Source organism: Tamandua tetradactyla, chromosome 5 (assembly GCF_023851605.1).
Source record: "Tamandua tetradactyla isolate mTamTet1 chromosome 5, mTamTet1.pri, whole genome shotgun sequence".
In the NCBI taxonomy this organism is placed as follows: Eukaryota; Metazoa; Chordata; class Mammalia; order Pilosa; family Myrmecophagidae; genus Tamandua; species Tamandua tetradactyla.
In genome coordinates, this window is record NC_135331.1 from 137,398,531 (window position 1) to 137,423,793 (window position 25,263).

At 35.1% G+C, this 25,263-nt stretch overlaps 2 long non-coding RNA genes across 12 annotated transcripts in view; one reads left to right on the forward strand and one right to left on the reverse strand.

Annotated features, from left to right (window-relative positions):
- The window catches only part of LOC143684898 (uncharacterized), a 391,441-nt gene that overhangs the window by 269,309 nt on the left and 96,869 nt on the right, over positions 1-25,263 (forward strand). The gene's annotated exons all lie outside the window — the stretch shown is intronic.
- Positions 112-24,129, reverse strand: LOC143682770 (uncharacterized). Its single transcript, XR_013175269.1, has 4 exons — positions 23,950-24,129; positions 2,176-2,240; positions 960-1,013; positions 112-280 (listed from the first exon to the last, which is right to left on the reverse strand). It is a non-coding gene; the product is annotated as an uncharacterized LOC143682770 (long non-coding RNA).

A 25,263-nucleotide genomic window follows, 5' to 3' on the forward strand; every position in this document is an offset into this window, starting at 1 on the left:
ATTCACTCAAGTCAGAGAGTCACTTCTAGGCAAAGTACAATATTTTCCTAGGCAGCTTAGTGCCGTGACTCTGTCAATGAATTCCATCTGTATTTCCACAGAAGAGCATGCGTTTTCACTCACTTGTTATTAGGAAATACCCATATTTTCTAAACATCAGATTAATGTAGTGAAAGGTCTTCAACTTTGTTTTTATTGTCCACTTTGGTTATATCCCTAGCTCTGGCTCTGACAGTACTCTCTGGCAAATTCCATTCTCTCCAAATTTCAAGCTTCTTACCTGAAAATATATATAATAATGTCTCCATTGAATACTTAGAAGGGTTGCTGTGAAGATCAATTAAAATGGCATTTGTAAAATTACTTTGTAATTATAAAGTGCTATAGAAATAAATTATTATTTAAGTAATCTACTTTCTTTGATATTCAGTGGAAAATTGATCTAGGGTATGAAACTGCTTAGAATATAATGTTGCACCTAAAAATAGTGATTCTCCACTTCGGGCTGAGTTCAGAAGGCTTGTGGGTAGGTATCAGGTGGAAAGAGATGGAGGGAATATTCTCAGCTTGAAAAACTCTATAGTAGATTGTCTTTATCAATCTCAGAAAAATGATTAAACTAAACTTTCTTATATTGATTCAAAGTTTTTCTTCTTTCCAGAATTGATTCTAGTTTTGAACTCTCTCTATAGCTTTTGATATTTCCTAAATGACAACAGATTACCTTTCATATTGTTAGATTTTCCCATCAGCCCAAGGAATCCTGTGATAGATTTTTTTTTGAGTTACATAATACAAAATTGAATTATGTAACTGAGAAAAAAACATGTTCTTAATTTAAATCCCATTTCTGTGGCTGTGAACCTATTGTAAATAGGATCCTTTGAAGATGTTATTTTTAGTTAAGGTGTGACTAACTGAATCAGGAGGGGTCTTAATCCTATCACTGGAGGGCTTACAATTACAAAGAGAAAGCCACAAGGAGGAGTTGGAAGCTGGAAGTCCGAAGCAACCTGGAAGAGAAAGAAGAGGATATTACTATGTGACAGGAAAACCAAGGAACCCAAGTACTGCCAGCTTGCCGGAACGCTACTAAGCTCAGGAGAAAACAAACTTTCCAAGCCTCTGAAGCCATGAGACAATAAATTCCTCTTGCTTAAGCCCTCATACTATGGCATTTGCCATAGCAGCAGGGAAACCAAGATACATCCTAAGATCTCCCTGTATCTCAATTAATCAAAATGAGTGGCCCTTTTGGCTTTAGGTTATTTTTTAAAAATTAAAAAGTATATCATCTATATTCTAATTGCAGTTTTTACAAATGGTAGAAGCATCCTAGTATATTTAAGCTCTTTATTTCATGTTAGGAAGGATGCAAAAATGCATAAAAATTGTGGTAACTGACTTCCATTTAGATGCCTTAGAATCTTGGTGGGGGAGAGGGAGAATATACTGTTGTAAATAAGAATATAATAGTGATTTTATATGAAACAATGCCAAATTACACAATAACCAGCCATGTAAATCACCAAAAGCCAAGGTTTCTTAAAAAATCCTTCCAAATTAAACAAGATCAGAAATAGTATTACATTTTTTTCTGTTTATTTTTTGCTGTTGTTGGTTTTTCAATTCAATTTCTGTTTGGAGGGCAGTTTTAGAGATACTTGCTAAGAAAGGTATTTGTGTTCCTTAAAAATTATAGTGTTAATATTTTATTAATATAAAAGTTGGCAAGTTTTGAACAGTCTGAGGAGTCTCAGAGAGGCTTGTCATATAGAACTAGAAGAACACATATAGTGAGAAAATGAGATAAATCAGAGAGTATTAAGAACTTGTATGAAAAAGAGGAGAAAGAAACTGGTAGAAGAATAAAGGGGCAATCTAGACGTTAAGGAGGAAGTAAAATAAATACAAGATTCTTAGCTTCTTTGGAAGAAGCATATTTATTACTTCTTCATATTCTTTCCTTTGGGGAAAATATATGTGATGGATGTTTTATGTATATATTGATAACCCCCACAAAAATTATGCGATATAAAACTCTTATTCTCTTCATTTTGGACAAGGAACTCAAGGTATAGAGAAGTTAAATATCTTCACCCCAAGTCCACTGCTGTTTATCATTGGTGAAGAGATTCTAACTCAGAATCTGAGTACAGAATCCAAGGAACTCACCTCTGGTCTGCAGCTGCTGATGTCTGCCTTTTCTGTCATTTCTGGAAAAATTCATCAGAATGAAGCTAGCAGGGAGAAAAAATCAGAACTGAGTGATGGGAACAGACAACCCTGATTATATAATTTTAGCACATAGATTAAACTTTGTCTGAAGATAAACCACCACCAGAATTTTCATTCACCTCTGCAATGTCATTAGAATGAACTTAAAAACTGTAACTGAAACTTTACACACATGACAGACCCTCATCAGATATGGTTTTAATGCTTTTAAGAGTCTTAAACCTAGCAGATAAGAATAGTATAAAGTAATATAGGATTCCTTCAAATTAAAAGAATTTGGAGGCCTCTTGGAAAAGCTGTAGTATCTTTGTAGTAGCTCAATTTAAGCTCACAATTTTGGAGAGCCCAGTTTACCTTGCAATCTTTGTGAACGGTGCCTTTTGGAGTTGTGCATGTGCAATGTAGAATCCCTCCCTTACTGCTAGAGTGGATGATGTGAAAATCTCTCCAGAGAGCTGAAGAAATGAAATACCAACAGAGCTTTTAAGGAATTTAACATATATGTGTGTGTGTATGTATGATATGAATGCAGGTGCGTGTGTCATGTTAAAATATTTATTTTCTATGAACAAGCTTCAGTTTCCTGGGATAAAGGGGATGGATTAGGAAATGCTAGGATTCAACCCAAGACGTGAACTCTACAGATTTATAAATAAATCTCATGCCAGACTAATCATAAAAGAAAATTTAGTTTAGTTTTAATGGTCATAACAAGAATTTCTTGTTATATAAATATATTTTATATAATTATAAAATCTATAATTTTAGATTCATACCCAGGACAAAACTGGTTTTCAAGCAACCTCAGCTATAGCCAGATGAGAAAGTATAATTGCCTCCTAGTGGTTAAGTGTCTTTAATCCTGAGAAGAAATAAAATTCTAGCTCTTAGAATTAAGGGTGATGAAGCAAACCAAACCTAAGTGCTACTGTTCCTGTGATGACATATAATTTGTACAGATTTTAGCATTTTAAGTTTTTTGTAAACTTATAGGGAAGTGTATCCTGTTAGAGTAACAAATTAGTAATTGAGTAACAAATTGAGTAATTTGTTTAAACTTGAATTGTTAGTTAAAATCTTACAACATTTAAAAATATATTGGAATACATTTCCAATCCCAAAGCACATCATATTTTTAAGTATAGCTTTACGTGACTTAAGTATTGAGAAAGGCTTTTTAAATCACCTGGTTATACTTAAAAAGGAAATCATATATATTACATTTGCAAATACAGTTTAAAAATATTTAAGGGGCTGTACAAAATTACATTGCAAACATCTCTATTACAAATTATTATTAAAGTAGGCTTGATTAATACAATAATAAGATTTGTAAATTGAACTAAATTTTTAAGGAAGAACTGGTGAATTTAAAAAGTTGAATATTAATATATCAAAATTTCTAATGAGTAATCTTTAATCTTTTTGGTTTCCAAATTCTATCCTCTAGGACATCAACAAACTGAATTTGACAATATAGCTGTGGTAGTTTGGAGGCTGTCTGTACCCCAGAAAGGATGATATGCTTTTAATCCTTTCTAAATCCCTATTGTGAAAGCCAAACCATTCTGTATATTATATTCCAGAAATGTCAGTCAAACCAAAACAATAGCTATTGCCTGAAGTCAAAACCATCCTTGGAATTTTCAGTTGCATAAACCAACATTTTTTCTTCTTCTTTTTGAGTGTACATTACTCTGGATTGGTTATCTAAGATTTGGAACCAAAAGTGTTTTGACTAGTCCAGTCAGATTTAAGAGGATTTTGGAGTCTGGGGGAAAAAGAAAGACTTTCGGAGATATATTGGTATCTGACAGTATTTGGGTAAATATGATTCAAAAAAATTATCTTGTATACTTGAATGAAATTCCATTTTGAGACTGAGAAATATTAGGAATCTGCTTCTTGAGAGTGGCAGACAAAATGTGGAAAAGGTCAAAGTGTCTTAAAAAATTCAGCCATGAGTCATCCAGTCCAAAATAACCAAGGTTAACATCATGATGTCTTTTTTTCTAGTAGTTTACTATGTGTATGTGTGTATATGTGTGTGTTTGTATAAAATAACAACAAAAATATATATGACTATATCTTTTATATTTCTCGATTTATATACACACAAACACGCACGTAGGTTTGTATTGTACTCTTTAAGTTGACATTACATTATGAGAAATCTCTATATCTATACAACAAAACTCTTTTTGTGGAGTAACCACCCTAACTTAAGGTGTGAAAGCTGATCTATATCTATTGCACGTTAATCAGATGGTGATCTTGATTCTCTACAGTCTTTAGACTTCAACGTTCATTCAAACATCCATCTCTATCTCATGGAGTATAACTGCCTAGAGTTTGAGGTTCCAAGAGATCCTGCCCCTCAAAATCTAGATTGCTGTGATTATCTCCTTAGTTTGCCAGTCTAGGTCATGCCTTTGAAATAATAAAGGAGACAAAGATAAGGCACCTTGAATCCCTAACTCAGGTACCATCATTTCTTCTTCCTGCTAACCACAAGTAGGGTTGCCAGATAAAGTCCAAGACATTCCATTTAAATTGAATGTAGATAAACAATGGATAAGTTTTAGTATAAGTATATCCTTTGCAATATTTGAGGCATTACTTATATTTCAAAATGCATTGTTTATCTGAAATTCAAATTTAACTGGGAACCCTACATTATTATAAGGGGATTTATTTTGTTGGTTCTTCAGAGGAAAGGCAGCTAACTTTCCACTGAGGCTCTTTCTTACGTGGAAGGCACAAGATGGTCTCTGCTGGTCTTCTCTCCAGGCTCCTGGGTTCCAACAACTTTCCCCGGGGTGACTTCTTTCTGCATCTCCAAAGGCCTGGGCTGAGCTGCTAGTGCTGAGATGAGGAATGCCGAGCTGCTTAGGCTGTGCAACATAGCACTCTCTCATTTAAGCACCAGCCAATTAAGTCAAACATCATTCATTGCAGCAGGCACGCCTCCTAGCCAAGTGCAGATGTAATTAGCAACAGATGAGGTTCACCTACCATTGGCTCATGTCCACCTACCATTGGCTCATGTCCACAGCAACAGAACTAGGTGCCTTCACCTGGCCAAGTTGACAACTGAATCTAACTACCACAGGGTTGTTGGATTCATTGGTTTACTAGATAGATTTATGTTGTTAGAATATTATTCTATTTAACTACCTGTTCTTCCCCCACTCCTCACTCAACATCCTCCCCCCAGAAAAGAAATCTGACAACCAATACAGTTTTAGTGTCTAATGCAGCTAAGGACTAAGAAAAAGGAATGTTTTCATGTATGTATATTACTTTTCTGGAGGAGTTTTGGCAAAATGAATGAAACAGATTTAAAATGTTTATACCCTCAACCTAAAATTCCTGTTTGAAGAATTAAATTAAAAAGAAAATATACAAAGATATTCATAGCAACATTGTTTATAATAAATATTGTAAACATACTTAGAGTTTATTAATAGCAGATTCATTAAATGGGTTATATATTTCCATATAATAGAATGTTCTCTAGATATTGACGTCATATTGTGGTAATGAATGACTTGAGAAATCTTCACAATGAGCTAGTAAATCAGAAAACTAGATATACTATTCACAGTAGATTTTCAATTTTCTTAAAAATAATAGGTGCTTTAATATGCATACAAAAACGAGGACTATGAAGCAAAATGTTAACAGTGATTATGGGTGGAATGTAATTTTCTTCCACCTATTTTTAACAAATATGTATTAATTTTGAAATTCATAAACATACTATTTAATAATCAACTATTTAAATACAATTATGGAATCATATTGCATGTCTTTACAAATCAAGTTTGATGGTGGGGGGAAAACACTGATAAAACCGTTTACTTATTGACTTAATGAAAGCTGACTAGCAGAAAAGAACTCAGTTCTGAGAACCTAGGAACCCCCACTAAAACTTCTGCATTTGGAGAGTTGATCCAAGTTTGAGTTCATTTAGTCCTGTCAAAAAATGACCGCCAGCTTTTAAGAATATATTTTAAAAGTGTCTCTTAAATGCAAAATGATTTTTGGGGGGACATAAAAATTGTTCTTAATATAACATTTTGATGACTTATGCATAAAGGAAATGGAAAAACAGATTTAAAACATGAAAAAAAACTGCTTTGTAAAATAGCTTTTATCTTATGTTCTGACAACTTGTAAAATGATTAAAAAGTGAAACTAACCCAAAATAAGTCACTGTAACTTGTAAGTTGACGTGAGATGTCCAACACAAAATCTGATCATTTTATTCTTAACATAGACCCAGTAAATTCTGTATAAATCTGTTCAGTCCCAAATCAAATAAAAATGCTCTTAAACCAAACTATAATGATTCTTAAAAGAGAATGTTTCTTGAGGTTACGGAGAACCACAACCTTACAGCCATCCAAAAAAGCATTCTACAAGTAGGAATAGGCTTCTATTTTGGGTGATTCTTTTTGAGTTCAATCTCAGTGACAAAACTGAAGCTATTCTTTTGGGCATTTTTGGGGTGGTACTAGGAAAAGTAAACTTTGTGTGTGGTCTGAGTTCCTGTAGTAATGACAAATGACTGAAAAGATCTCAGAGGCTAGGAGATAATAACCCAAATCTCATTTGGGTCAATGTTCTCTGGGCAATGAAATCTAGTTTTAGTGATGACACAAATGGAATTATTTGGATTTATTTCGTTAATTTTAGTGTCAGTGTGATATCATCCCCCTGAAGTCTGCTAGTGAGTATTCATTACTCATTTAAAACAACTGCTCACCCAAGTAGATTATTCTTAAATGACTTAATGCATTGCCTACCATTTGCTATTGCCTTATTTTATGTTTGCGGGTATTGCTGATTCTGTGTTTCTGAGCCAGTCTATCTGTTCTCGGCAAGGATTATACTTCAACTGTTTCTTGGAGGAGAGGGCTTGAAACATGGCTTCAATCTCAATTCTTTAGCATCATTTTAAGTGAGTCAGTTGGTTGATCCAGGTCTGTAGCAGCAGTATAAACTATTAGTCCTGCACTAAATTGGGGTTTTGTTGTTATGACAGAAATGGGCTTCTTCCAACATATGAAATGGGATAACAGAAGGATAAAAGTATGGCAGATTGAGCTTTGCACCCCAGAAAAAATTATGTTCTTAATCTTCATCCCTTTCCTGTGGGCATGAACCCATTGTAAATAGGAACTTTTGAAGATGTTTTTGGTTTATCTGGCCAACTGAATCAGGACCAATGGTAATCTATTTCTGGAAGCCTTATACAGAGAAAGCCATGGATAGGAGCTAGAAGCTAAAAGCCGAATGTATAAATAGAGCCCAGAGAAAGGAGAGGACATTGCCATGTGATAGAAAAGGCAGGGAACTCAAGGACTGCTGCCCAGCCAGAATGCTACCAACCACGGGAGGAAAGAAACCCTCCAGCTTCTGAAACCATGAGCTAATAAATTCCTTTTGTTAAGCCAATCCAACCCATTGTATAGGATTTGTCTTAGCAGCCTGGAATCTATGACAAAAAGTAAGACATGGAGTGGTAGAGGTGGTTAGAGACACATGTAAATGATTAAACAAATGGGGAAAAATAATATAGAGCTGATAATATCGATTGCAGATGGGGCAGCTATTGTATAAGAATGGGTAGCTCTCACTGTTTCAGTCGTTTGTGTAGTGTAGTGTCTCTTCAAAATCTGGCATGGCTGCAGTGATTGATTCTGTAAGAATCACCTCACGAATAAACCATTTCTCTCAGCCTTCAATAATATTTTTCCCCAGGATGGGAAATCATCAAATATTTATTTCCATGTTTCTTTGTATAGATGAAGTAAAATTTGAACTGAAAAGAGCAATAAATCTAGAGTTCTAATTCTAGCTCCTCTCTAGCTAGTTTTGAGATATTAAGTAATTCATTTACGCTTCTTGGACATCAGTTTTCTGATCTATAAAATGAAATATTTGGGGCTGATGATCTCCAAGATCTGTATCTACTTTCAAATTTGAAATCCATAGGTCATAAAAGTGGCTTTTCTTCAAGACTACACTGATTTTAGTCTCCCAATAAATGAAAGACTGATTCTAAATATTCCATCTTTAGATTCTTTCCCCTCTTGCAACGCAGTCTTCTCAGTATTTTAGGCTTAAGCCCCTTAGCCCAGGGAAGAGAACACAATTTTCCATATGATGAAAGAAAAAGCAAATGAGAAATTATGATAGATGATTTCTAGTTAAATTTTTTCATTAAATAAATGAGTGACTTGGGGCAAGACATTTTACCTCTTAGGAACCAAATTTCAGGTATGGAAAGAATGAATATTTTCTGTATGACTTCACAGAATTTTATAAATACTGAAGGTGAGAATATTTGAAATAGAGCAGAGTAATATTACATGTTGTGTTTTTTAAAATGGCAAAATAATATGACCGAATGTTGAAAGCTATAAATCAATGTTATTATTTCTAGGTTCAATAAAGTCAGAATTTGTAAAAGAAGGAATTTTAGTTTGTTTGGCATGATTTACTTATTTAACAAGTACTTATTGAGTACCTACTGTGTACCAGGCATTGTTCCCAGTCTGGAATGTATCAGTGAAAAAACAGTTAATGACCTCTGCCCTCAGACAACTGCTAAGAAACACTAGTTTTTTTAAGGATTTTGAAATGAATCTTTATAGGGATAAAAACTGATAGCTGTAGTGTAATTCCTAACTATTTCTCCATTCTACTGCTTTCAAAATAAATGCTGCATATTCTTTCTCCAGCTGTCTGATAACTTGCTAAAGTCACACTTTAATAGTTTTTTTTTTAAATAGGTTTTTAATGAACCTATTCATGAGTTGAATTAAGTAAAGCACTGATAGTTGTATTCCCTTCTGGGAGCTTTCTAGTGGATCTCAGTGACCCAAGAAGATTATATCCGTCTGGACAATTGGAGGATAGCGCTATGAGCAATTTCTTAAAAATACAACACAATAAAACAAAAAGAAGCAAATAAGCATCCAGGTCAACACAAACCTTAAGTTTTTTTTTTTGCATGTAAAATTATTAATCTGGTAATTATTGTAGTTTGTCATTTAGATAATTGAAACACAGTGTCCAATTTGTCAATCCTTTGGATAGCACCAAAATATTAAACATATTTCATGTTATGCTTATTTTATTTGTTTATTTCTAATAATTATGTTATAGAAGTAGTGATCAATGGCATATAGTTACTTGCTTTCACAAAATCTTTTATAAGTTCTTTAAAACGATTTTGCTTAGCTTTCAGAGAGCTGATAATAGCATTTCACAAAATGTTAAGATAGATTATTTTTCCTCCTAAATTTCTGACATACACTCTCATTTATCAATAACTTTGCCAAAAGCTAAGAGCAAAGCAGCTGTACATATTTGGAAATAAAAAATTGGACCCACTTCCTTTTTAAAAAATTTTCCTTAGCAAGCTTTGTGGTTCATATTGAAAATAAAATTTGATGGCTCTTTTCTTTTAACTCTCTTCCATTTGGTGCTTTGGCAATGGGTTGTTTTTTTGTATCCCAATGCTGTTTTCTCTAGAGATGATATAAACACTAGATTTTCAATATTATTCATTTTAGTAATTGCCTGAGACTCTAATGTGTTGACAGGAATTTGTTAATGGATTGATGATCCAAAGTTAGTCCCAGTATCCAGGATCTAATACTGTTGTTAAGTATTGTGGAAATATTTGGAATATCTTCAAGGGTGTTTTTACTGCCTACAAAAGATTTCATCCTAACAGTGACAAAAAGAATGTAGAAAAAAGGGGCACCATTGTTCCTACCCTAAAGCAAATTAGAAATGAATCTGGTTTCATACATTTATAATAGTACAAACCTAAATTTTCAGACCCAATGTCTTTTTTTTTTTTTTTTTTTTTTTTTTGACATGGGCAGGCACTGGGAATTGAACCTGGGTCTCCAGCATGGTAGGCAAGAATTCTGCCATTAAGCCACCACCCTCGGCCCTAGTGTTTTAAGGTAGATTTTGCAAGAAAAAAAAGTTCGGGTAGTAGGTAGAATTATGTCTTTTTTTTCTAATGTAATTATGAGAGACTCAGAATATCCATTCATCTTTTCTCCTCTGCTACTAAGTTGTGGTATAATCAATAAGGATTACTTCATTGATTATTTTTTTCTCTTTGATAATTTTGTAAATTAAGGAGCTATACCTTAGAAATCCTCCCTGATAAACTGCTATTTTGCATTTGTACTCCAGTAACTATTATGGCTGCAGACAGTAATATAACTAATCAAGTACTAACCAAGTGATCAATCACCAATAAATTCATTTTTTTTAATGTTATGAATGTCCAAATATGTGATTTTATGGATTACCCTACTACTTTGGTTATTTTGGTGTTTGGCTTATGAAACTAAATCTCTGTCTTTTCCTCCATTGGTATTTATTATGGAAGGGCCAATATCTCTGGTTATAAAGCTGACATAATCTCAAAATTATTCATGATTTGAGTAACTCTGCTCTGAAAGAATACAAACAGTCATGACCGATCTTAGTTTCATATAGCATGATAAAAGTCAGATCAAAATATTTGGGTAAGCCTTGATAACTGTGTCATATCTGTGAACTCTAGGCTCAGTCTGAACTCAAAGCTACCATGCCTGGCCCAAACCAGCTATTGCGCCCCCTGCCAGATAACTATGAGATCAGCAAGATCTAGATGGAAGACTGGGCTTGCAGGGTCAAAGAGCCTTTGATGAAAAGGGTTTTGTGTTTTTTTTTTTGTGGTTCTTTGATGAAGTATGTAGATGCTCAGCAGCCTCCTAACTATCACACAGAGAGTTGGAAGAGTCCTCTAAAATAAATACTTAGGGATATAGTCATATTATGCCAGGACTAGCATGTAGCCATGGCAGATTCAATATCTAGCAAGGTGGATTGAGAGGCAGCAATTACAAGGAAGAAGTTATTCAGGGAAAAAATAAGGAGGATGCAAAACCAGCAGAGAGGAAGAAGAGAGTGGAAGCTTTGGAGTCAGTAGACCCAGGAGTAGAAGTGCTATAGAAGTGGGTTTGGAAAAGCCTCCCATTCTTTAAAATGAACCAGGGATTTGTCTTAAAGTTGCATTTTCAGAGCAGATGATTTTTAACTAGAGCAGTGGTTTCAAACTTTAGCATACATCACAATCATTTGGAGGGATTGTAAAAATGCGTATAGGTGGCGGGCCGCGGTGGCTCAGCGGGCAAGAGTGCTTGCCTGCCGTGCCGGAGGACCCCGGTTCGATTCCCGGCCCCAGCCCATGTAAAAAACAAACAAACAAACAAAATATAATAAAACAAGAAAATGTTTAAAAATGTTTCCCTTTCTTCCATCCTTCCTTCCTTCTCTGTCTTTCCTTCCTTTCCTCCCTCTCTCTTTAAAAAAAAAAAAAAAAAAAAAAAAATGCGTATAGGTGACCACTATTTTATAGGCCCCAGAGTTTCTAATTCAGTAGATTTTGGGTTATGGGTCTGAGAATTTACATTACTACCGAGGTCTTAGGTGACAATAGTCTTACCCTGTTCTGGGGACCATACTTTGAGAACTACTGAACTAGAAAATAGAGAGTATGTCCATGTGAGGTGGCTTGGAGGATTCTATAGAGATTGAGAAGGGACTAAATTCTGCCTGGCAAATGGCCTAATTTCTCTGTGCCTCACTCTCCTCATTAAAAAAGAGTGGAATTAATATGTACCTTGACAGACTGGAGTGAGGACTAGGAGTAATAAACGTCAAGTGCCAACACAGTGCCTAGTTCATATTAGGTATTCAATAAATAGTGGTAATGGTGGGAAGGGTGACACATAGAGGGCACATGTAGATGGGCTCAATCATACCAAAATTTTAATCACTTTGGGGAGTTCTGAGATTTCACAAAACAGAACATGATAGTTTTCTTTGACTTCATTCCACTGCTGTGAAGCTTGTATTTTTAATTTCTTCAATTTTTTTCAATATTTCTTCAAACCCATAAGAAACTCTTGTTTCTTATGATGCGCAAATTCCATAGCCCCATAGTTAAGGTGTATTCAGTTAAAAGCAAAAGAATCGAAAGAGAAGAAATTGGATGCCTATTATTCTCATGATGACAGTATAGAAAATGTGTTCTCCAGGTAAGATCAATATTAGAATTTTAGTTAAACTTATTTTTGTGGTTTATTTCTTTATTATCAATTGATCTTTTATAAAATTTATCATTTAAGATCCTAATCTTGTGATTGTTGCCCAAAATATAAGCATGGAAGGATAATTGTTTTCAAAAGAAACATGTTTTACTTTTTTAAAAAAATATTTATGAAAAAAGCTTTTTCTTGCCCTTCTACCCCTCTAACTCCTAAATGTCACTTTTAGACTATGAAATTGTTATCATCAACTTCGTTCAAAGAGATTCTTTTTATTGTTGAGATGACACCTGAAATGATTTAGAGGTTTTTATGACTAAAGAACATGTGCTCTTCAGACACGGTGCTTACCAAATTAGTCTGTTTTACTTTAAAAAATGCTTTCAAGGCTAGACTTTTTGGCTAAATAACATTTTCTGAACTCATAGATTGTACCCATACAAAATTCCAGATGTTTTCTGATTTTGTTATAACTGGAAAGAGTAAAAATGAACACCTGAAAGACATTTGGTTTTGAATGGAAGATTAGCACAAAACTAAAACTTCAACTCTCAACATGTTTTGATTTGTTCTTTACATAGTGAGTTATTAACTTCTAGTTTAGTGACATGTTTTCAGGTACCTATGCAGTGCAAAGAATATATAAAGGACTTATATCAGGGAATTTATCTAGTAAGTTATCGATCTTTGTGCATACTCTGTCCATCCATCCATTTTAACATGTATTGAACGTATTCTATGATCCAGGCACTGTTCTAGGACTGGATTTATACATTTTGTATATATAAAGACATTAACCCAAATCTTGTTTTTACGTATTTTCACATTCCATAATCATTTAGGAACACCTTACCTTATCCCAAACACTTTTCTAGATTCTGGATTACAAAGGTAAGTAAGTCATGGTCCTTGTTTTCAAGGAGAAGGTAGGGTAGTATATGGGTGAGGCAGTGAGCTCAGTTGAGAGGATACAAAAATATAAAAGTAGATAAGGTATTGTCCTCACAAAGCCCTCATGTTCTAGGAAAGAAAACAGAGTATAAAACTAAACATAGTTTTACGTATTTGGAATATATGGGAACAACATACATATTTGGAATATATGGGAAAATGGAGTAATGTGATCCAGCGTAAACAAGGAGGGCTTTGTGTATAGAGGGATGGGGAGGGTCTCTTGAGGTATCATTTGAGCAGAGAACTGAAGAATGACAAATAGAATGTCACATGGGAGCCAAGGGAATTTATAGGGATCAGCATGGGGTGAAGCTCTGGGATGGGAAAGGATTCTAAGTGTTGGGACAGCAGAATGAGCCCAGTGTTACTAGAGAAGAATTAGGAATGGGGGTAGTTTGAGATGAGATTAGAGAGGTAGGTAGAGCCAGAGCATACAGGCCCTTCCAGGCTTTGGAGGGATTTTCAGTTTGATTCCTAAAACAATAGGAATATGTAAAGAATTTAAATCAGGGAATTAACCTAATCTGATGACATTTTTAAAAGGTGACTCTAGAGGCTGCATGAAGTGTGGATTGGAAGGGAGCCAGAGTGGAAGAAGGGAGATGAGTTAGAAAGATACTGTTGTCAATAAAATGATGTGGCATGGATTGAGATGAGTGGTGGTAAGGAAGGATAAGTACATTGGGTGAACTTAAGATTTTAGTTGTAGGACCAATGGAGTTTGCTGATGGATGGAATGTCAATTAATGTATGCAGTGAAGCATAATAGGTGTTATGCTAAATGGTCCGAATGAAAAAATGATCAGTTCTCAGGGTGTGTAGCAGGCCAGGAAAGGCTTGAAAAATGAGGGTGATGCTCAAACTGAGCCTGTAAAATGTGTTTGTGTTCATAGGCAGTTGGGGGATGTGCAAAGTAGGGAAATTATTTTGGGCAAACCACTAGCTTGAATGAAAATGTAGAGACAGGGTGGTAGGTAGGAGTAGGCACAGCAAGACAGGTGGATCAGGGTATTGCAGGCCATACTGAGTAGTTTAGGCTTTATCTGTAAGGATTTGCCAAGATTTGTTACCTGGAAAGAGAGGTGTGCATAATTATAATGTTAGTAAATAGTATAAATTTTCCTGTTGGTAAGAAATCTACTAAGTTAATTATTTAGTCACAGCTCAATCAATTTTAAATACCATTAGTTTAAATAGCATATTTAGAACTTTCATGATATGCAAATGTTATCTAAATTATTCATATTGGTTCTTGAAGCATGTAGTCTTTTCATAATGAATTACATATACTCCAGCAAGAAAAATAGTTTCATTTTTTTAAATTATTTTATAGTGCAAGTGATATACTACAGGAAGGACTTAGATAATTTATATATAATTAAAATGTCTTTCTTTCATATCTTACTCGCAAATTTCATCCTACCAAGCCAGATGCTAATTAAATGTTAACATTGATTAAATCTGAATTTGCCTCATTTTCTCTTCCCCTTGTACTCTGTCGTGGTGATTATGTTCATTGAGATGACCACAGTAGGCTGTAATTTGCAAACCATGTAACGAATCTCTGATTTCTTAAAGTTTTTGTCCCACGCTTTTTTTTTTCCTTTTTTTTTTGTGCAATATAAAAGGTACATTTAAATCTATTTCTATAATATGAAAGTTTCTCAATGGAGAATTCTGAAAGCAATCGTAAGTGAAAATGAGATGATAGCATAAGTTGTCTTGAGACTATAATGAGGTAAAAGTATTTTATACCACAAAAGTTACAATTACATTCATTTCAACATGACCAGCATGCCAAGCACTTTCAAGGTAATGAATGTATTCCAGAAGATTGTCTATATTTTTTCTACACTTTAAATAGCAGGAAGATGGTTGAAACAATTTGCTGTGGCATCAAAGGCATTGTGACAGGCGTTGCCCTCACAATGCTGAAGTAGAATTTAGCTTTTGGCAAAGAGTGGGCATTTTAATGAGTACTAGCGTACATTTTTCTTAGCATTAGGTTTATATAGGACCATATTTCTCTCTCTTTGGAAAAAGAAACAAAAATGCAAAGAATGGCAGTAATGGTTGACCAAAATGAATGTGCTGCTAAGTACATTTTGTGAAAGATTCTGTGACTCGTTGCTACCATGTAGGTATTCCTTAAGTGAGAGGAACAACTTTTAAAACATGAATCAATTTTTCTCAGGATTTTACTATTTGGAACAAGATAAAATTCAGGAGAATCTTATATTAACAAAAGTTAATGAAAATAGTCAGTAATTTGACTTACTGGAGTTACAACATGTTACATTTCAGCATAAGGAAGAACTGCCAATATTTAGAGGATAAATACTTGGGTTCCTATAATTGAAATCTAAGGCAACCTGGTTCACACCATAATCCACTTGACATTGTTTTCATATCATATGTAAATAGATTAAGGAAATAAACCCTGTGTTTGACCCAAGTAAAGATTTGATAATAAATTTGAGAAAGCAGTTGGCTTAAAGAGACTTTATGATTTCTTTGACTTACTCATATGAAAATGGAAGATGATATTTTCATTTCTTCAGAGAACAGTCTCCTACGACATGTCAAACGGGACTGAGGAAAACAATTCTTTCTAAAATTATTGATTTAATTGTACAAAAATCTCCTAACATTTTAGAGGTCTTTTTATTGTCTTTTTCTGAGGTATCCTACTTCCACACTGTTCATATGTGCAGCCCTTACTGCATGTTGACATTTGATATCACTTTTAAAATTAGTTTAGGCTGTAACATTAAAACATGGTTTTAATTATTATTAATAATTTATTTGTGAGATTTTTGTGAGCCCAAGTAAAAAGTAGAAATCTTAAGACAGAAGTAAGAATACCTGGCATGAAAATTTTATATCATGTGTTTAAAGGTCTAAATTAGGTGATAATAGGAAGAAAGAAAATTTTATACGCATTGAGATAATAATATTTTTAGTCCATTTAGAGTTCATAAAATTGGAAGATTTGAAGCATAACATTCACATTTTAACAGGAGGACAATGATGTGCATTATTATGATGCAGTGCTGCCCTCAAATAGGACAAACAAACAAAAAAGAAAGCAAAATTTTTTTGGCACGTATGTGTTCATGTAGCAGGTGCTCTTGGTTAAAGAATTAGCATTAAAATGGAGTTTCCTCTCTCTTGAGGGGCTTCTGTAGTGGATTATGTGATTTTCTTATATTAACTGATGGTAATTCAAGGCCAAATATAGTGAATGACATCAGGTGAAACAAAGTGCATTGAGGCTTCAGAGATGAAAATGATCAGATCTGATTTAGGGGAGCTGGGTGGGATATTGTTTTAAATGGGTTTTAAAGAATTCAAAGATTTTGACTATCAGGAAGAACACATTTCAGATGACTGAGCAAAGATGGAAGAATCTGAGGCATATTAGGAAAGAGTGAGCCATTCAGTTTGGCTGAGAAAGGATTCCGTAGACAGTAGCCAGCAGATGAGGCTGCAGTGGAGGGTAGGGTTTCCCAAGGAAGGCCTTGACTCAGAGGCAGGTATATCCTTGATTCTCTAATAAAGGACATGAATCATTTCTGAGTAAGATAGTGACATGATCAGCGATTATTAGGAAGATGAATTTTCCAGTAGTGCTCAGGCAAGTTATGGTTGAGAAAAACACTCAAGGCATTAAGTCCACTTTCAGGGTTTCTGCAATTATATAATCTTGGTGAGAATTAGCAAGGATTAGATGATGGTAGAAAAAATGGAAAAGGGGTACTGATCCAAGAAATCTGAGAAATTTGACCATGGGGAATTGGAAATCACAAAGGCTATACTCTTTTCCTTTTATGTCAAGAATTTGTCTGTTTTAATTTAATAAACATACCTTCATAAAATTTCATAACCTTGTGGAAATAAACTGGATCCTCCAAAAAGGAAAACAGAGAAAAGATACTATCATTTACCAATTTAACCTGTTTCTTGGTGGGTACTCAGCTAAAATCAATCAAACAAACAAAAAATGATAAAAATATGCCAGTTGGAAGCTATTATGTTCCCCAGAAAAGCCATGTGTCCTTTCATTCTTATTCAATATTGTTGGGTGGGATCTTTTTTATTGTTTCCATGGAGATGTAACCCACATAATTGTGGGTGGTAATTTTTGATTAGATGGTTTCCATGGAGATATGTCTCCACCCATTCAAGGTGGGGTTGCTTGCTGGAGCCCTTTAAGAGGGGACCATTTTGGCAAAAGTGATGGAGTCGCAAGACCCAGAGATCTTTGAAGATACAGAAGGAGAATGCCTCTGAGAAAGCCTTATGGAAGGAGTAGAGAAAACTGGCAGATGTCATGAAGTGCCCTCCCAGCTGAGAGAGAAACCCTGAACTTCATTAGCCCATTCTTTGGAGTTAAAGTATCTTTTTTTGGATGCCTTAATTTGGACATTTTCACAGCCTTAGAACTGTAAACTTCCAACTTAATAAATTACCTTTTTAAAAGCCTTTCTGTTTCTGATATATTGGATTCCAGCAGCTTTTATAAACTAAAACAATACCACATTAGTACGCAGTTTTATTCTATTATGCTTATTGTTTTAAAAGTACATTATTAAGGTAAATTGGCAGCTTATTTTTTGAATCACAATCAATAAGTAGGAGTTTTCTTTACTAAGAAAATTTTGATCTTGTGCTATTGATTTCATGAATAAATGTGGGTGATAATGTTTTTTAATCTTTATTGAACATGTGGAGTATTATTAATAAGAGTAAATAAAATAATGCTCTGCCTTTTTATAATAGAAGATTTCCCAACAAAGTGAAATCCTCACTGACAAGGAAGTTCAATTTTCTTTAATCTTTTTGAACCAATAAGACGTAAATGCCATCTATGCTATATCCAAGGTACCCATTGTATTTCCCTGTAATTTCTTTCCTGAATTCCATTTATATGTTTTGGCTCACATGTATTAGTATTTGCTTCCTAAAATGTCAAACCTTTATTATTAGCTAATAATATTATTTTCTCAAATGACACCTTGACATTTATTCTAAAGTACTTCCCCCTGGTCAATATATTTCATAATAAAACTTTGGCAAAAATATTACAAACAGTTGTGAAACTTTTGAAAAGTGCATTGCGATAAACGTATAAGAACCTGTTTTTCTAACAATTCTGAGGCCTCACATAGAAAAAAGTAAATAAGTAAAAATGTTACTTATTTAATTTACTGAAAGCACAGTAAACATTTAAATGAATATGTAGGGGCAGGCCACAGTGACTGAGCAGGCAGAGTTCTTGCTTGCCATGCCAGAGACCCGAGTTCAATTCCCTGTGCCTGCCCATACAAAAGACAAAAGGAAAAAGAAAAAAATATGTATAATACAAATACATATTTAAATATGTATAATGGTAGATTTTTAAAAAGATATTTACTGGTAGCACATTTTCCATCGTTCCAGCTTTCCTTCTTTTTATCTTTGAAAATCTAGTCAGAGCAGGTGATTATTAGCAACGTCACCTGTCTTCTTACCTCTTTTCTCCATGTTTTCACTTTCTTGTCCCTGCCTAAATTAAGGGCAGAATTTACCTTTAGAACTAAGACTAGTTAAATGGAATACTCAATACTCAGAAAAGCTGGGCTTCTCATGCCACATGACTCTGAATTGCCTTCCTATATGTACAGCATCTAACTGCTACTTGCCTTTTCAGCTGATTTCCCTGAACTTGTTACCTTATCAGTGACAGGTAAAATATCATTCATATTTTTCTGCACTCTCATTCTTCTCCTCAGGCCAGCTCTGATCATTTACTCAAATGTCCTGGATGTGACTATGAAATTTTATGGACTGATTGTGTCATTTCCACAAATTGTTTTTTCTAAATCAATAAAAATGATAATGAATTTTTAACTTTCGAAGTTATTGATTTAAAAATATATCTTCAATGTAGAATCTTTATATGAAATATATGCAATAATTTTATTGATAAATCCGCACTAATATATATTTACTTATTTTACAAAGGCCACTTCATTAGTGCTGCCATTATAGTTCCTTCAGATCCATGCCACATTCTTTATCTCTGAGGATTGATAATTATTTATAAGCTTATAAAGGTATACTATTAGCTTAATTGCAACAGAATGATATGTGAAGTATTAATTTATGACAATCTAATACTTTAAGACATTAAGCAACATAAAAGCTTCTTCTGTAGCAATCCTTCCCACAATTCAGAATGGAGTCTCCATTTAGTGGGAGAGTCATCAGGGACACAAATGTGCCAGACTCATGACTTCTGAGTTTAAAAGCTAGGTAATGAGTGATAGAAGGAGAAAATCTGAAAGAAATAGTAAAATGAGGCAATATTATAGGTTAGCCTGATGCTCTTTCTGGTTTGGTCAACCATTCTGGTTTGCTTAAGATTGAGGAGTTTCCTAGGGTTGGGATTTCAATGCTAAAATTGGAGAAAGAACCAGCAAATTAAGACAGTTGGTACTTTAATTTTGTGGCTGCCAAATCAAATACCATACAATAGGTTAGTTTAACAACAGGAAAGTACTAGTTCATGGTTTCAGAGACTAGAAAGCTTGCTTTCTCCTGGAGCTGGTATTTTCTGTGGCTTTTCCATCACATGGCAATGCACCTGGTGTCATCTTCTTTCTCTTCAGGGTTCTGTGGACTTGCACTTTCTGATTGTTCCCTGTCCAATTTCCTTTATATGTAAGGATTTTGGCCATATTGGATTAAGGCCAATTCAGTTTGGAAACACCTTAACTAATAACACGTTCCAAGGTCCAAATACAAACAGGCTCATAACCACAGGATCAGAAGTTGGGATCTGAACAAATCTTTTGTGGGGGACATAATTCAATCCTCAACACTTTGTTACCCCAGCTATTCTCATACTACTTTGCCTTATGGAAAGGTTGAGGGTTTGGGGATGGGACAAAGAAATTCAGATGAGAAAGGGAGGGTTTCTGTTACCCAGAATAATTCAGGGACAGAGGAGAACAATTGGATTTTCCTTTAAAGTATTGTTAAAGATAATTGGAGAGTGTGAACATGTACCATATCCTGTCCTCCCTATGGAAGCCCAGCAATTGAGTCCCACACCAGGACTTGGAAGAAGCAAGAGAATGAACCAGAGTAGCCCAGAAGCAGTTGCAGAGATGTGATAGGCACCCATACAGCACCCAAGGTACCACTTAGACCCTGCATCAGGTTTTATAGTTTCAGAAGGAATAGATTACAAGAGTTTTCAGATAAAAATCTATGCTTTCTCATCATGACCATATGCTCAGTTTCTTCAGCAATTCTTCCCCACCCTTCCCTCATATGATAATGAGCAGTGGGAACCAGGAATGGGGGAAGGAGAGACAGTTTACATGGTGCCTGGAGATAGCAAGGAGGTTGAGATGAAGACTGAGCTGCTTCTCAAACCACTGGATGGAAGTAAATTTACCTGAAAGCACTTAAATTGTTGTTTTTTTTCTTTTTTCTTTTTTTTTTTTTTTTTGCTACCTACCCAGAAATGGGATCATGGGAGCTAAGTTAATTTCAGATACAGAGATTTTATTACTCCATCCTTATACTCCAGAGTTTTGCTGATTTTCAATCATTAGTATTGTGAGACATCTTTGAAAGACTGAATTATTTTTATCAGTTGATTTACATATTGCTGGTTGAATTACCTATTGTTGGAAGTTGTACTGGTTTGAAAGGATTCATGTACCCTAGAAAAGCCATGTTTTAATCATGATCTCAATCTTGTGGGAGCAACCATTTCTTTTGCACAGAAGGCAAAAATTCTGCCACTGAGCAGCCACCATTTTGTTTAATCGCTATTCAGTACTATAGGTTAGAAACTTGATTAGGTTATATCTCCATGGAGATGTGACTCACCCAATTGTGGGTATCAACCTTGAATTAGAGGGAGATGTTGACTTCACCTATTCCAGTGTGTCTTGATTAGTTTACTAGAATCCTTTAAAAGAGGAAACATTTTCGAGAAAGCTTCAGAATGACGAGAGATTCAGAGCCACAGAGCTGGCACAGCCAGAGGCCTTTAGAGATGAAGAAGGAAAACGCCCCTGGGGGAGCTTCATGAAACAAGAAGCCTGGAGAGAAAGCTAACAGCACCTCCATGTTTGCCATGTGCCTGTCCAGTTGAGAGAGAAACCCTGAACCTTATCGGTCTTCTTGAACCAAGGTATCTTTCCTTGGATGCCTTAAATTGGACATTTCTATAGTCTTGCTTTAAGTGTGACATTTTCACGGCCTTATAACTGTGGACTTGCAACTTAATAAATTCCCCCTTTTAAAAGCCATTCTGTTTCTGGCATATTGTATTCCAGCAGCTGGCAAACTAAGATAGAAGTTAGACAGTTTACCTTGAAATTCAGCCAGAATTCTACCAACCTCTTTTAGTTTTGAAAAGTATTCTGCCAATTGGTGGTTCCCAAATCTGGCTGAATATTAAAATCACATGGGGTACTTTTTAAACACTATAAATGCTCAGATTCCTTCCAATCCCCTACACATATTTTTATTTATTGGTCTGAGACAGATCCTAGGGCATTGGTATTTAATCTATACTCTTTATTAAGTTAAGCAAGTACCCTTCTATAGCAAAGTTTTTGTGTGTGTGCATATATTTAGCTAAAATTTTTAAAGAGTCAAAGCTAGGAGATTTCAAAAGTGGTTTAGAAAATGATATGTGAAAAAGAATGTTTATTTTAAAGGCTTGTTATATTATTTAACTTAATATCCTGTGTACATTAATGTCTTATCTTAAGCTGTGGTAAAAAAACTCTGAGAATGTTGTGGTTAGTCTTTCTGACATTCTGAACTTCCCACCTTATATACTTTATATGCTAGCATGTGGTGGAGAATTATAGATCCGTGTTCTATTATAACAGCAGACAATGTCTGAAGGGCCACTCCATTTTACAAATGATATGGTTTAGGAAGAATCTCCTACTTTAGGGGCAATTCTGAACATATGAACATACAGAAGGATTTTCAATACCTTCCTCAAAAAGCAGTACTAGGTTAATGCAATATTAATTTTAAATGAGGGAAAAAATCTTAAAGGGGTACTTCCCTGTGATATAAAAATTGAATAAGGTTCTAGTTTCATGGTTCAGTTTTAAATGCTCTTAGGGAATGAAATTTCCCTTCCCAAAAACATATCTTCAGAATTATTGTCTCATAGTTATTAATCGATAATAATTTAGAATTGCGTATTTGTAAGTGTTCTAGTTTGCTAGCTGCTGGAATGCAATATACCAGAAACAGAGCAGCTTTTAAAAAGGGGAATTTAATAAGTTGCTAATTTGCAGTTCTAAGACCAAGGAAATGTCCCAATTAAAACAAGTCTATAGAAATGTCCAATCAAAGGCATCCATCCAGGGAAAGATACCTTGGTCCAAGAAGGCCAATGAAGTTCAGGGTTTCTCTCTCAAGTGATAAGACACATGGTGAACACAGTCAGAGTTTTTCTCTCATCTGGAAAGGCACATGGCAAATAGTCAGGGCTTCTTTCTCTCAGCTGGAAGGGCACATGGAGAACATGGCATCACCTGCTAGCTTTCTCTCCTGGCTTCTGGTTTCATGAAGCTCCCCAGAAGGCATTTTCCTACTTCTTCTCTGAAGCTCGCTGGCTGGTGGAGCTTTGTGGTGCTGCAGCATTCTCTGTTCTCTCCAAGTTTCCTTCATTCTACAAAATATTTCCTCTTTTATGCGACTCCAGAAACTTATCAAGACCCACCCAAATGGGTGGAGACATGTCATCACCAAATCCAGCTTAACGACCACTCTTGATTAAATCACATCTCCAGGGAGATGATCTGATTACAGTTTCAAACATACAGTATTAAATAGGGATTATTCTGTCTTTACAAAATGGGATTTAGATTAACACATGGCTTTTTTAGGATCCACACATCCTTTCAAGCCAGCACAGTAAGCATATAACCCAAAATTTTTATTTATTTTTTTCATTGCAAGAGTAATACTGTTTTGGTTTGTTAATGCTGCTGAAATGCAATACACCAAAATTGATTGGTTTTTACAAAGCTGATTCATTAGGTTACAAATTTACAGATCTAAAGCCATGAAAATTTCCAAATTAAGGCATAAACAAGAGGATACATTTATTCAAGAAAGGTCGATCACAATTGGGGTTCCTTTATCATGTGGTGAGACACATGGTAACTTCTGCTGGCCCTTCTCTCCTGGGTTTGTTTAAAATTGGCTCTCTTAGCTCCAGTGGGTCCTTCCTTAGCATCTCTTAGGGTATTCTGTTTCCAAGCATCTGCTCTGAGTTCTCTCTGTTTTCTGTCTTTTATTCTCTTCAGATAGGACTCCAAGGATTAAGACCCACATTGAATTGGGTGGGTCACATCTCCATGGAAACAATTTAATCAAAAAGTCCAACCCGGCAATAGGTCTGCCCACACAAGATTAGATTAGGAAAACATGGCTTTTCTGGGATACATAACAGTTTCAAACCAGCGTATTCCAACCTCTGGCCCCCCAAAAGACATACTCTTCCTATATAAAAAATACATTCAATCCGCTATAATATCATAAATGCCTTAAAAAATTTCAGGAACAATACAAATATCAAAAACAGTACCAAGTCTCATTAAAATCTGCTACAAGCATTGTCTGTCCAAAGGCAAAATTCTTTTTTTGGCTGTGGTCCTGAGAAACTCAGAACAAGTTATCTGCTTCCAATAAACAAAGGATGGACAGTCATAGGATACACTGTCAGGGTCAGGTTCACGTGTCAACTTGACCAGGTGGTGGTGCCCTTTTGTCTGGCCAGGCAAGCGCTGGCCTGTCTGTTGCTATGAGGACATTTCACGGGCCACATTTGTGACATCCACAGCTGATTGCATTTGCAATCAACTAAGGGAAGTGTCTCCTGCAATGAGTGATGCTTAATCTAATCACCAGAAGGCTTTTAAGGAGGACTCAGAAGAGACAATTACTCTTCCTGCTTTAGCTAGCCAGCTTCTCCTGAAAGTTTGTTGAGGACCTTATTGGAGCTGCCAGCTTGTGCCTGCCACATAAAACTTGAACTCTTACATCTCCATGATTACATGAGAAACTTTCATAAATTTTATATTTACAGATATCTCCTGTTGATTCCATTTCTCTAGAGAGACCTAGCTAACACAGCTTGGTACCAGGAGTGGTTCTTAAGAAACAGAATCTTTAAAATGGGTTTTTATGATTGGTTTTCTGCTCTGACTGGACTCAAAAGCACTAAAGACTCTGTTTCTCATAATCAGAATGACACTGCCAACTCATGGCGTGAGCTGGCAAAAGAGATAGTCAAAATATTGCCACTGGATTCTGCTAATGCTTTGCTTATATGAAGCCAGGTTCTTAAGGATAATGTTTTTGGCACCTTTACGGAGTTTTGTGGAATTAGAAAGTATAGAGATGTTGGCTGATTATTGATAGATATGCAGTATACATTGATGAGGGAAAATGATGAGCTGAAGGCTTCAAATAAGAAGTTTATGTACTACATGACAGAACTCAAAAGTTTCTATGAGCGCCCTGAAGGAAGATCTTATCTCCTATAACTGTAGACTTGAGATCTCTGAAAAATCAGACTCAGAGTTTCATTGTTATGGTAGCAACGTGTGCTGGTTTGAAAAGATTAATGTATTCTAAGAAAGCCATGTTATAATCCTAATCAATCTTATGGGAGTGATGGTTTCTTTTAATCCCTATTCAGTAGTATAGGTTGGAAAGTTGATTAGGTTATCTCTACAGGGACATAACTCAATCAATTGTAGGAATTAAGCTGATGAGATGGAGACATGTCTTCACCCATACTACCCATTCTATGTGGGTCTTGATTAATTTACTGAACTCCTATAAAAGAGGAGATATTTTGGAGAACAAGAAGAACAATGGGAGAACTAAGAGAACA